Genomic DNA, 14,510 nt, shown 5'->3' with positions numbered 1-14,510 from the left:
CTTCACTACATACTTTTCAAGTCCTTTACCACTTTTGTCCATATCAGATCCCACTGAGTGCCCACATTCAATAGCCAGCATCTGTATCCCTTTGTTAGTGTCTGACCACAGGCTGCCAGAGACACCGCCTGAGAGTTCAGAGAACTGGAAGTCCTTCACCAATGACTGACTTGTGTGGGAGGCCATCTAGTTTGCTCCTTGCCCTTGATAGGGTCAGCGCTGAAGTCAGATATGCACTGATCCCACACCTCCCCTGCAGCACTGAATTACACTCTAGCTTGTCTCTTTTCCCTTTGTACTTCCCATTTCCCTACCAGTTCTTTCTGAGAACACTTCTTAATAGGTCACCTTGACACAAATTCTCATTTTAGGATCTGCTTTTGGGCAATCCAACCTAAAGAACATTCATATAAATTATGGAGGAGTAGGTTCAAAATGAGAAGTACCATGGTAGAAATACTAGGAAAGTACAAGACACATTGAGAAATGAGGAAACATGCACCTAGCTGGAGGGCAGTGGTGGCACAGGTGTAAGTAATCTTAGATGAGCTGATGTTCATGTTGGGTTTTGATTAATGGCTATTAATTCCAAAGGTTGAGATGAATGGTAGAAGTAGTAGGAGGTATTGTGCCTATTCTCTCTTTACCCCTTCAGGTCCTCTCTGCACTCTTTTTCTACCTTGCTCTGTGTCTAGGAAGACTGATCTGTACAGACTGCATTAACAGGCAACCTTGCCTTCTAGCTTCTTCCGGTTGGATTCGGCCCTGGAAGAGCATGAGCTGTATGGCCATTTTTATAGAGCTCTATCTCTAGCCCCTTCAGGTCTAGAGGTAGTAATAGATGGCCCTGGGTACTATACCTTCTCATGCTGGTTTCCTTAAAAAGGTTTAAGGAAGCCCACATCTTTGTAAATAGTTTCTCTTTTAATGCTTCTCAGCTACCTAGTTTGAGTGTACCATCTGGATTGCACTGGAACACTGACCAACACAAATATGAAGGGGATAAAAACAATGCAGGTGAGGAGAAGAGCTCAACCAAAGGCACAGAAGCCAAGCTCGAAGCTGTTACACGAACCGTCAGTAGAGAGTGCACAGAGAGCATAGAAGAATTTAAATCACAAAGGTAGATTACAAACAAAATATGAACAGCCTTGAATGGCTAAGCCTAAGGAGTTGGGACTTTGAGCCACAGTATTTCTGAACAGAGCTGTGATGTGATCAGAGATGTACTTGGGGAGAGCTGACTTGACAAAAGAGAAAAGGAAATGGACTGAAGATAAACTGTAAAAGAGCCCAAGGACTTGGAGGCTACTGCTGTGATCTAGTCAGAGCCAGATTAGCATGCAGACCAGCTGGACAAGGTACTATTGGAAATATAAGAAGAGATATTGAAGGCCATCTGTATCAGAACCCCATCTTGAAGCCTTTGTTCAAGCTGTTCCTATTGCCTGGTGCACCCTTCCTCCTTCACGTGGCTCATTCTTTCTTATCTCTAGGTTTAGCTCAAATACTATTTCTCCTAAGAAGCCTTTTCTGGCCCTCCCTTATGGATTGCCTGAGATCCTCTCATTAATGTGCTTATATAATGCCTGGTATCTACCTCTTTAGAACTGAGCATACTGCACTGTAACTATTTACTTAATTTTCCAACTGCCCCTTTGCACCATAAACTCTGTAAGATCAGAGATCATAACCATCTTGCTCACGATTGTATCTCTAGAGCCCAATCTTACTACCTAGCACCTAATGAATATTTAATGGATGAATGGACAAAAGGAAGGGTGGATGGATTGAATCAGGGGCCTCTGAATGTTGCTGTTAGAAAAGTGGCTTGACCTTGACTTTCTAGTATCTATTTCAGTGGAATCTTCATTCATCCTCTTGTGATATTTCTCAGGTTCTTATTTAGTTCTACAGCTGAGTTTCAGAAGTCCCATTTCAGAGAGTAATTAATAGAGTTATACTTCTATTGAGATAGTTGAAATTCTGAACAAACTAAGATAGAGGGAAGTTACCTCAACACAATAAAAGCCATATATGAAAAGCTCACAACTAACATCATACCCAACAGTGGAAAATGAAAGTTTTTCCTCTAAGATCAGGAACAAGGTGAGGATGTTCACTTTCACCACTTATAGTCAATGTGGTACTGGAAGCTCCACCACTTCAACTAAATGAAACTGTAATTAGGTTTTGTGCTCTGTTCTGATGAATTTCAGTGGGAGAGCGACTGAAAGCTCAGAATGGCTGAGAAGCTGCCCTCTTCATTTGTCACTACTGGAAAGATCACTTCTGTGCGCAACCCACAGCGAGAAGGCCCTCTACATCTCATGTCTGCTGTGAGGAGGAGAAAAAAACCTTTTTTATTTAACTTTTAGACCTCATGTCTTCATGTTTGCAGTGTGTTAACTTTCAATCTCCCTGCAAAGTTCCTGCTTGAGGTTTCCAAGATTAAAGGTCTGACGTGAGTCACAAGGACAGTCTATTTCTCCCTATCCTCCAAAGTGCAGTCAGTGGGAAAGGGAAGCTTCACCTCAGAGTGGTTTTTTCCTAATATCTTTTTGACTTTTGTGGAGGATAAAAGATATGTGCTCATTATTTTAAAATTTCAAGCAAAACAGGAAAGCACAAAAAGTACATTAATAAGTACCCCAAAGTTATACAGAAGTAACCGTTATTATCATTTAGAAATTGAGAGTCTAGAGAAACCAAAAAGAACGAGGACTCCTAGGAGAAATGGCTGATTTCAAGGCAGGTCCAGGGAAGGTACAAGATGAAATTGGAACATCTTCTGCCAGAAGGAAAGAAAATGTTCAAAAAAATACTGTGTGCATTTCACGAGGACACAGGAGCTAGCTAGATAGGGCTCTAGTAGCCAAATCTAAGACAATTTAGGCATCAAAATCATTAAGGTTAGTAATGAGTTATAAACAATTGAAAATAAGAATGCATGAGTCCATAATGAAAATAAAAAGTAATCAATGAGGAGAAGGGAGGGCTGTTGCTTACAGTAGGATTCCCAGTACCAAAGATAAATGACAAGGGAGTACCGCAGTTGAGAAATCCTCACAGATTGCTGATAAATTGCAAGGAATAAAAATAGTAAGTATATGGTAGAGAAACAAGACAACATCTTGACGTAGTGATCAAAAGTAATATCACTGATATAGACAGTAGACATCATGTGCCTCCTGATATGATGCTTGGAAAGATGCGACATTACTTCCATAGTATTCCAACTGGAAATACATAACCTGAACCAATCATGAGGAAACACCAAAATGACTCAAAATAATGAATATCCTATTTTAAAGGGGAGTGTGCTATATTCTTCAAAAATTTTAACGTCATAAAAAGCAAAAAGTTCTGGTGGGGGCTTATAAAAATGTTCTAAATTAAAGAAGAAAGAGACAGAATAACTAAATGTAATACCTACCAGATGCTAGACTGGATCTTATAATGGGGGGAACTAATACAAAGGGCATTAATGGATCAATTAACAAAAATAGAATATGGATGATAGGTTAAATAAAATTCGTTAATGTCGAATTTCTTGAAATTTTAACATTACTATGGTTTTTGGAAGAGAATATTCTTTTTAGGAAGTATTTAGGGCTAAAGGGGCATGATTAGACAACTATTTTCAAATGGTTCAGAAAAAAATCATAGAGCAAATAAAGCAATACAGTAAAATGTTAACAGTTGGCAGATCTAGACATAAAGTACATAAGAGTTCTTTGTGCTGTGCCTGAAAATTTTCTATAAGATTAAAATCGTTTCCAAATAAAAAGTTGAAACCAGTTTAAAGAGTCAATGAGATACATAACAAAAGACTTTAAGTGTGTGAGAGAAATGACAGTTCATTGACTGAAACATCACTCTTCTATTCATTCATTCCATGAACATTCACTGAATATATCCCAGTGCCTGGCACGAGTGCTCCAGATGTGAATTAGACAGTCTTGTCTTCAAGGAGCATATTTTAGTAACAAGGAAAGTTATCCAAAAATTGATTAGATCACGAAGAAAAGCATAACACCTTTTGCCTAATCTTGTATTTTCTGTATATTTTCTGTATATTACTTATTCAAATCATTGTTCTTGCCATTTCCTATGGTCAAAAAAAGTCATACTCATTGATTCAGAAACTTGAAGATTTTTACATTCCCATTATATTATGAGGAAAGAAATGGAGGGCCAGTGATTTAATATTTACCCAGCAAGACTGTGTTCACTAGGGCACCTGATGCATCTCTGGCCATCTCACTGGATATTTCCATGAGTTCCCAATACTTCTTCAGAGATACAGGTCAAGGGACCAGAGACTCAGATTTTACCAGCTTTTCTAAGTTCAAGGACCAGCCCTCTCTGTTTGGACTACTCCAGTGGTCTTAGTTGGAGACGATTCTTCACCCCACTCCCACCAAGGGACATTTGGCAATTCCAGGGACATTTTTGGTTATTCCATCTTGGAGAAGGGAGGCAGCTACTGGCATTTAGTGAGCCAGGAATACTGCTAAGCATCCTACAATGCATAGGATAGCCCCCACTACAAAGAATTATCTAGCTCAACATGTCAATAGTGCAGAAACTGTGAAACACTGAACTAGTCCCAAAACTTGAAACAGCTCTGTTAGAGGGGAAGAATGGAAGGGGAAAGGGCAGAAAGAAGGGTACATTAGCCTGGAATAGGTTCAACTGCAAGAGAGGAAAAAAAACCCTAAATGAAGATAGCTTAAACGAAATAGATTCTCTTTCTCTCTCTCCCCCTCTACCCCCTCGAGAAGTACACCATTGAGAAGTTCAGGACTGGCATTACAGCCCTCAGTCATCGGGGAGCCAGACTCTGTCTCATTGATCTGCCATCTGCCCCAGATGTTTTTTCCTCATGGTCCCAGTTGGTCACTTGAGCTTTACCCATCATCTGCTCATTCTTACCATGCTTCTCCTTTGAAAAACACATCTCAGAGGCCATACTCAGGACACTTCCTCATGTCCATTGGACCGAACTTTTACCACATGGCCACAGTGAATTACAAAGGAGGATGGAAAATGCAATCTTTATTCCAGGGAGCCATGAGCCCAAATAAAAATCAGTGGATTCTGTTACTAAAGTACAAGTGATAAATGGATGCTGGGAGACAGCTCACACAGTCTGCCACAGACGCACAACTAGATATGTGCTTTGGGGATTTTTATAATGTTTTTTGTCTTTTTACTCATCTATTTTTCTAATATTCTTCCATTGCACTTGGCATTTGTAACTATTGAAGCAACAAGTGCCATTTTATAAATCTGCAAATTACGTAATAACTAAAGGACAAATCTCTTTAGGGAAAGGTGACAGACAGGGAGGACTCAGTAAGAGTGTGAAAATTGTACAGAAATCTGGGGAAAAACAAGACCCCAAAATTCCTGAAGTGCCCACACAACTCCCCAAATTAGATAGTTAACTAAGGATGCCAATTTAAAACTAAAACTAAAACATAGGGGTGGATATATTCTATATATGTATTTATATATCCATATCTTATATATGTGTATACATATAATATGTGTATATATGTATATATATATTTCCCCAAATTTTCTTTTTCTAGATGTATATTTTCAACTAAATATTTGAGCTAATTATAGTATTCAACAAAATCTATCTCAGTTTGTTTACTCTTTTTTCTTATATATCTTGCCACACTAACATTCAACAAATTTTAGATTGTTCTCACATTACTCTGTTCTCAACAATGGCTCCCTTACTTCTTTAAATACTCTGTTAGGCTATCAACAGATTGGTGAAGTGTCTGTTGTTCAAACTGTGCATTTCTCCAAGGTAATTGTTAACCCTAAGACACTGTGCTTCACAGTTGCTGTAATAGTCACTCTCGAATTTCTTGGAAGTGCCAACTGCTTCATTAATCTCCCACATGTTGTTCCACACTTCCTGATTAAATGCTGCTGTCCAGCTTTACTTTTAGACCTAAACATGCTGAGCATATAGCTGAAGTTACGTGCAGATTTATCATCCTGGATGTGGAACAAATTAAAAATGTTTGTGTGTCAACAACTTCATATTGAATTGCAAACAACACCAGCTTCATTTCGGTGAGTGGGTTGGACTAAGTCTATCCTGGGGCTCTGGAATGGATTCATCCGCCATTTTTACTTAGCAAATATGCCAGCTTTTTTTCTTGGAGACTGGAGACCGGTTATAGGAGTCAGATTGTGCCCCTTCTAAATTTGTAGACTCATACTCTAAAACTCTCATTTATCATTCTATAATAAAGAAAAAAATAAGCCAAGAGGAAGAAAAGCAACATTCTCTTTTCTGAATTTAATTTGAAGCTGGCTTAACTCACTTCAAGCCACATGTAAAAGTAGAAGCAATTCCTCCTTAGATACCAATTAGAATAAGCCTCTCTTATCAAGATGGGGAGGAAGATGAGGGGATCTGGTTATTTAGACAGAACAGGTTATTAAGAGTCAATCTTTGGCAGGGTGAGGAAGTGGGGGCTGCTAATCTCCTGAAATTGTGGACAAAGTTTTTCTTTCCCTACGTACAATAACGATACCTAAGGTTTAATTGAAAGCATATTATATTAACAAGCACAGTGCTAAACCTTCATTTAATCTTTTAATAGCCCTCTGATTTAGAAACTGTATCATTTCCATTTTTACAGATTAAGAAGGAAGCAGAGGCTTAGAGAAGTTGAGTAACGTGCCTAGGTCACAGAGCTGGTAAATGAACTTTGATTCAAAGTGAGCCTGATTCACTTACATTGTGTTAATATATATTTTTTAGAACTTTTAAGTCTTCAGTTCACATGGAATTTATTTTGAAACATAATGTGAAATGAGACATCAATATTTTGTTTTCTACGAATGTAACCAATAAGCCTGTCACAACTTATAATGTTGTTTATTTTTTTAACAGTTTAATGACAAGGGTAAATGTTTACAACGTATGTTGAGTGGGGAAAAGGGAGAAACACTGAGCTATATATACAATGTTAGACACTACGTTAACATGATATATGTATAGCCACTGATATGATACCTATTGAACAGTTACATGGAAATATAACCCTGAAGGGTGTTGAAGAGTCTGAGATCTAGCATTAGACTCGTGTGGATCTAAATCCCACATCTAACTCTTATTCTCTCTGGGCAGCCCCCTGCAAATTATTTAACCTCTCTGCGCCCAGTCTCTCAAAATGTGGATAATAATATTATTTATCTCTTGAGGTGACTGAAAGAATTAAATAAATCGATTCATGCAAAATATTTAGCATCGTGTTCAGCACTTAAAAAACAGTGCTACACATATAAATATGACAAATATAAGTGTAATATGAATTTTTCAAATTGTCTACGCTTACTTATTTTATTTGTTTGGTTTTTTTCTCAAGGGGAAAAAAAGGCTAACTTTTTTTTAAAGTTTTGGTCTTAAGTGTTCCACTAATGCTGAAATACTCTGGAAGCAAAAAGTAAGCCCCTTACAAACTCCCTTCTGAGAAGCCTCTTCTCTGGGAAAACCCCACTCTCTCCCTCACAGAAAACAAGCTTCCTATTTCCATAAATTGATAACACGGGGAGCATGGGAGCAAAGATTCAGTAAAATATAGATTATTTAAATAACAAATTGAAGTATTTGGCATTATGAAAACAAGAAGCAACAAATGCAAATAAGTGTCAGGTAAATCATCTCTTTAAATCCTTGAGGTATTATGAGAATCGAGCATATGTTATATTGCATTATAATTTACAATTGGATCTTAAAGTCTCTTCAGTAACAGGTCTGGTAACAGGGGTGAGAAGCAATCCTCAATTCGTACCTCGTTTCATTGATGGAAATGTCACCAAACCAGACTCCACATGAGACAGACTTTCCTGTATATAAATAAAGGGGCCTGGATTAGAGTCCTAAAGGCCAGAAGAGCCTTTAGGACTCTAATCCAGGTACTTTCTTATACACAGAGAAGTTCTGAAGTACAGAGCTGATTATTCAAAATAATGCAATTCTCTTGCTAAATTTCCTCAGGCTTCAGATAAACCTAAGGAAGCAGAGATTTATCTATGTTTCTTCTGAGATGATTGATGAAAAAAATCAGTTGCAACTAGAAAAACAAGAGAAAGCTTACTATGTTTTCTACAGCCGAAAGTCTGTCACGGCCATGTAATTGTTAATGTTCAGAAATTCAACATGTAGAAGAAAAGGCTAGGAGACTAGTCCTGGCAACCTGTTAAGCATTTCCTTCCAGGACCTTAATCCCACTGGGACTCAGAAGTCTGGGAAAGATGAACGGTAACTGTGTGACTCTGAGCTCATTTCTTGACCTCACTGAACTTCATTTCACCATTTGTCCCGTAAGACTACCTCCCATGCAAGCAGTTCTGTGAGTATCCCAGACAATTCATTTAAAGTGCTTATCTTAGAACCTGACACCTAACGGGTGCACAGTAGGTACTAGCATCATTATAGGTGTTCTGGTTTCAAGAGCCTTGGAAAGTTTTCTGGGTCACCTGCTTCCCTAACTAGTTTGTTGATTTTTTAGTCCCTTTAAGGCGAGAATGGTCTTTCTTACCCCCACTATTATAGATAAGGCTTAATTGCTAATATCTAGGAGGGCTAGCGATTTACTTAAATGTACATTAAGTTGCAAATGATCCGTATCAGATTATAGCACCTTCTGAAGGGCTAGAAGAGAAAAAAGAAAACATTTGCCTCCTGACTCATTAACCATTTATTTAACACCAACTATGCTGCTGGACGGTGGCAGGGAGACAAGCCTATGGACTTCAAAAATGCTCCTCTCTTACCTGGCTTCTGCTTCTCATCCCTCAGGCTTCCTTGGCTTAGATGCACTTCTTGGGTTACATAGGCACGTCAATTCTGCAGTTCTCCAACATTGCAACTTCTACAATAGAATCCTCCAGAGATAGTACAATGATCAGTCTTAGCCCCATACTCAGACGTGTAAGCAATTGCTATATGTTTGTTTCCATTAAACTCCATTTAAATCAGTTTTCACGCCTCACTTCCTTCAGGCTGGGTAGAAATGCCTTCTTAGTCACCACCGAGCATTTACTCTCTGGGGCTCACTTTAGAATCCAGAGAAGCCCTGGTGTCTTCAGTCTGGCCACCCCTTGTATGTCTCACTACCCTGGGAGGTACTGCCTTTTCTCATTCTTCAAATCTGATCTCTTTTTGAATCCAGACAGCTCCTTCTATCTCAGGCCTCTGCAAACTTTTTCCGTAAAGGGCCAGATAGTAAATATTTTAGGCTTTGCAGGTCATGCCATCTCTGTCACAACTACTCAGCTTCATTGCAGAGCTAAAGCAGCCATAAACAATGTATAAATGAATGAGCATGGTTTCATCTCCATGACTCTTTACTTATGGACTTTAAAATTTTACCTTCACCAAATTGTCACATATAACAAAATTTATTTTTAAAAAGTTGTTTTAAAGAAACACGTAGGGTTTGGGACATTAAAAAAAAAAGCAGGTGGTAGATGGCCAGTAGTTGGCCGACCCCTGCTCTAGGTTCTAGTTATACTCAAAGAAATTTACCATAATCTCTTTAGTGAGTGTAGACTTTTAAAAAACAAGTCATTTATTCATTCATGCATTTGTTGAACAAAGCTCTGTAGAATAACCAATCATCCCAGATTGCCTAGAAATGAGGGGTTTCTCAGAATGTGCAATTTCAGTACTACAATTGGGAGAATCCCCAGGCAGCTGGAACAGTTGGTCACCTAACCTGTTAGGTGAAAGGCAATGAAAGATGAGGAGTGAAGAATACAGTTTCTGTCTTTATGAGGCCGGCATGCTCTTCGGAAAGACCAGCGCCATTGCCCATAACTTTTGTTCTCGGTTTGGAATATACCCTCCCACACATACCTCCACCCTATCCCAAGGCAGACTCATGGTGGGGGATCAAGAGAAAATGCTTGGAGAAAAAGCCCAAATTTTCATCTCAACGAGTTGTCCTACTACACGATGAAGTAGATAGTATTAGGAAATAAAATTCACTGTGTATATTTTAAATATATCATTGGCTTTATACATGAATTAGGCTTCATCCCACCCAACAGATAGAAAGAAGCTCCAAAGTATACAAAGCAAGCAATTTTATAGGTAAAAGGGAGCAGGAACTAGGAAGTTGTTCTGGGCAAAAAGCAGTTTTGTTATTGCAAGGTCACTTTCCTCATGGGAGATGGCAGGGATCTATCAGACAGATGACCTAACTAAAGCTGATCAGGCAATTTCTGATCGACTGGTACAAGCTTCCATTTCTGTGAGAGCCAAAGCTGTAATTAAGTTAAGTCTCATTTTGGTGACATGGACCTCAACATAAGTGACTGCATTTGGGGCCTCTTGTCTTGTCTTTAATGATAGTATTAGTTCTAAGGGATAAAGGAAGAGTAGAAAGAGTAAAGAGAGAAAAGTTCCCCGCCACTGGAGGTGAGTGAACAGACATCTAACTGGCTGAGGACAGAACCAGGGCTGGAACAGCTAGGCCTAAGGGCAGAGCAAGGGCTCCCAACTGGCTCAAGCCTCTTCCATATCTAGAGACTCCTATCATACCAGAAAGTTTAAACACACCAAAAACACTATAAAAACTGTGGGTTTTCTTACTTATTCAATCCTATTGTTCCAATTCTGTGTTATATTTAGATGCTCTATTGGACTACATGAGAAAAGTGCAGATTTGATGTCTAGGTAAAACATTTTCCTCTTCTCCTTCAACCCCAACCCCACTTCCGTTTTCCTTCATAATACAATTCTTCAAATAATACAGCCCTACTACAGCCTCTCTGAGCCTTTTAGAGCTTTATTTAGTTAAGAAAGTTTCCCAGTCTGAGATCACATGCTAGAGTGGTGAGTGGTTTACAGACTGGATCTCAGCCACGGTTGGGCCCCTCTGTCAGGTGGTTTTGTGCAGTGTACAACCTGCACCACTATATAAAGCCACCTTGAGACAACTATCTGGCCTTTCAGGAAAGAAATCAGTCTCTCAGTCTGAAGTTTAAGAAATAAGAAATAGACTGAATCTAATTGCATCAGACAGCCTAGGCCCCATTGTACTGTGTGTTCAGGATGATTGGGATCCAAACTACTTGTCTCTGAACCCGGGACAATAGCTTGTTCCTTAAGGAAGAGAATTCTGTCTCCCAGTCAGTGTTTTTAACAACTGGCTGTTTCTTGCCTATTGTGTCTTCCTGTAGTTCTACTTACAGAATGTGTCTGCAAAGGACGGGCTGAAGCACGGGTTGAGAAAGCTTTAGAAAGCCAGCCAAGCAGAAACTTGAAGACAAAAGGTTTTCAAGCAGATATTATTTGCAGCCCTGGGTTAAGCAGCTGCTGAGAGAGAGGGAGGGTAATAAAGAACACACCCTAAATCAAGCTTCAAAGAGGTACTTGTTTGGTTTGACGGAAGGGGGTGGTTGAAGGAGTCTCAGAAGTAATGCTTTTATACATCCACTACTCCCCTCCCCCAGCTGAGAACTGTTAATCAGATATGTGTGGTAAAGTCCCCTAACTGCCTGCCAAGTCTGCCTGACAGCTGGTAGGTTGCCGTGAAGAGACCCTATTGGGGCTCTGTTTACTTATCACCAAGTTCTTTGTCTGAGTAGATTTTAACTGTGGGAGAAGCTAAGAAACCTGCTCTGTGACTCCCAGACTGCTTCCCTGTGCAATGGAATTATTTTGACCCCAGTGGGAAAGACTGGGAGCCTGCAAAGGCACCCAGAGTATGAGGAGGAGGGATAGGAGAGTGAAGAGGGACGGAGCCTTCACATAAAGCATCTGTTTCATTGACAGGGGAATTAACATTTATGGCATGTCTATCATGTGTCTGAAATTCGGCTAGATGCTACACAGATTTTATTTTATTTTATTCTCACAGCTGTCCTATAGGATTGCTATTAGTATGCCCATTTTACAGATGAGCAAAGAGAAGCTAAAGAGCCAAACATCAGAGCAATGGTTAACTAAGTGAAGATATGTTCATAAGATAGATTATTATGTGGCCATTTAAAAATCATATCTAGTAATTTTTCAAAATCATTAGATATTTCATGACATATTGGCAAAACTACATAATACAGACTATTGAAATGATAAAATATATATGAGGAATAAATATCCATAGGAAAAAAGTATGGAGAATAATATCGTGGAAATAACCAAAGACCGCTCAAATGAGAATATGCAAAAACTATTCAGAGCTTGCTGTACAAGTGAGTCAACCAACATCATTTGCATTAAGCAAAGCCAGAACCCATGGGAAAAGCTTCGTAGTGGAAAAGGGAGCAGGCTTCACACATGCCCAGACAGGAGGCTGTTGGCATAGGGAAGCTAGAGATGGACTGACAAGGAATGGGAAATTTTGTGTGATTAGTTAAGAGAACATATTTGGCTTTCTCTGGTTGGTTCTAAGTTGAAAGCAGGGACCAAAAATTAGGGAAACCAGCAGTTATTATTGACCAAGTTCTGACAGTTTGGGGCTAATAGCTGCAGAGCTTATGGTTTGGCTTTCTGTACTGGTTGCTGCAGGTTAAAGATCAAAGTTCTATTTTTTATATATGGTCTAACCATTGTCTGTTTGTGTATCCAACCTCCCAATATACAGAATGATAACAATAGCTATCAGGAGGGTTTAGGACTGTAATTGATTTTTTGTTTATTTTCTTTTTAATTCCTCTCAACTTTTTCTAAATGTTCTACAATAAACAAATATTATTTCTAACGATGGATAAATAGTGTTTTTATAAGGAAAAAGAAAATGAGTTTCAGAAAGGTTAGGTAATCGTGCTGAAGTAACACAGCTAGTAAATAACTGACCTGGAATTGAATTCAGGTCTTTCAAATATTAAGACCTCAACATTATCCTGTCCTATGTCTTCCATAAATTTGCAGAACTTAGATACTGAAAGAAACAAGGATGCAGACTTTTATAGAGGAAATTATATAAAATAACTTTTTTACAGACGTTACTTTGAAAATACATGGTTAAGTCTCATTATTGAATAGTTGATGAAATTTGAAGGCATAATCTATCTTCCAGGAAATTTTAACTCAAACAAAAAGTAATGATAAACACCTGATTTATTTTAGGGGGAACATCTCAGATATCATTAAGGAACTGACAAGCACTATGGACCCAGAAAGAAATACACAAAACAAAATATCTTATTAAGGTGTGACATTGGTTGCAAGCCTAGATACAGGAAGACGTCTGAAGTCAGCAGAGAACTTTTGTGTAATACACAACAAAATTTCTGCTCATAATTAGGTGTGTCCGTTTCCAGTGCATCTCACTTCCGATTAATTTGTGGTTAAGAAAAAACAGTCAGAGCTGCTACAGACAGTCACCTAAATTGCTCATTGCTTAATGCTATATAAACTACAGTGTGGATGGTGTCTCTTAGAATTGTAAAGGATGTCCAGGCTGTCTGTGGAAAAGCAAAAATCACAGATAATACTTGAATTTTACTAAGGCAAATTGCTATCCCTTTTTCCACTAATATTTTCTCACCATTGACACCCAAAGCACTTAACACTCTTTCCTTTTCCCATGGAATAATCAAAAATAGGGAAAAACAAACCATCATATATCACTTGCTTGGATCAGCAACTTCTGAAATTAAGGATCATGAAGAGTTACTTGGAATTCTACTTCTGTTATGGCAGAGTAAGCTCTTAACAGACTGAACTCCCACAGATTCCATCTATAAACTTTGGACAACATACAAAATCAACTGCTGGAAAGCTCTAGAGAGTGAGAAAAATAGGCAGATTTTGGAAGGAAGTCAAAACTTGGAAAATTTCTGCAGAAAGAAATTTCCATTTTTATGGCTTTATCTTATTGCATGCTTTAGGTTAGACAAAAATCCAACAGAAAATTCATTACTTTGGTCTGAAGAACCAGAGGAGAGAACTTAGGAAAACCATAGCTACTGGAAAATAGGGGAGTAAGCTTGGTAACAAGAAATCCAAAGAAGAAACCCCAAATTCTGTATGCAAGCACTATTCAAGTTTCTGGTAAACCAATATATTATGCATCATGGTGTGAACACAAAACAGTTGTCAGGAAAAGCTAAAAGGACTAAAGTTAAATTTGAGTCACCACCACCAACAGGGTAGACAGAATATGTAGTTTGATTATAACCAAGTTAATTGCTTGCTGAAACAACAGCAACCCTATTCAGAAGAATATAATAGAATCCAGAATCCCCACAATACAATATTCACAATGTCTAGCATATAATCCAAAATTACTCAAATATGATAAATCAAAATAATGTGACCATTTTTAAGGAAATAATCAGTGAAGTTCAGCCTTGGGATTATTTAGGTGTTGAAATTATCAGACAGGAATTTTAAAGCAGCTATTATAACTACGCTCAATGATATAAAGGAAAATATGCTCATAATGAATCATAAAATTAAGATATGTCAGGAAAGATACAAATAATAAAAAATGAAAATTCTATGAAAAAAATGT

Source organism: Pteropus medius, unplaced genomic scaffold (genome assembly GCF_902729225.1).
Source record: "Pteropus medius unplaced genomic scaffold, Ma_sr-lr_union100, whole genome shotgun sequence".
Lineage (NCBI taxonomy): Eukaryota > Metazoa > Chordata > Mammalia > Chiroptera > Pteropodidae > Pteropus > Pteropus medius.
Note: the sequence above shows the minus strand (reverse complement) of the source record.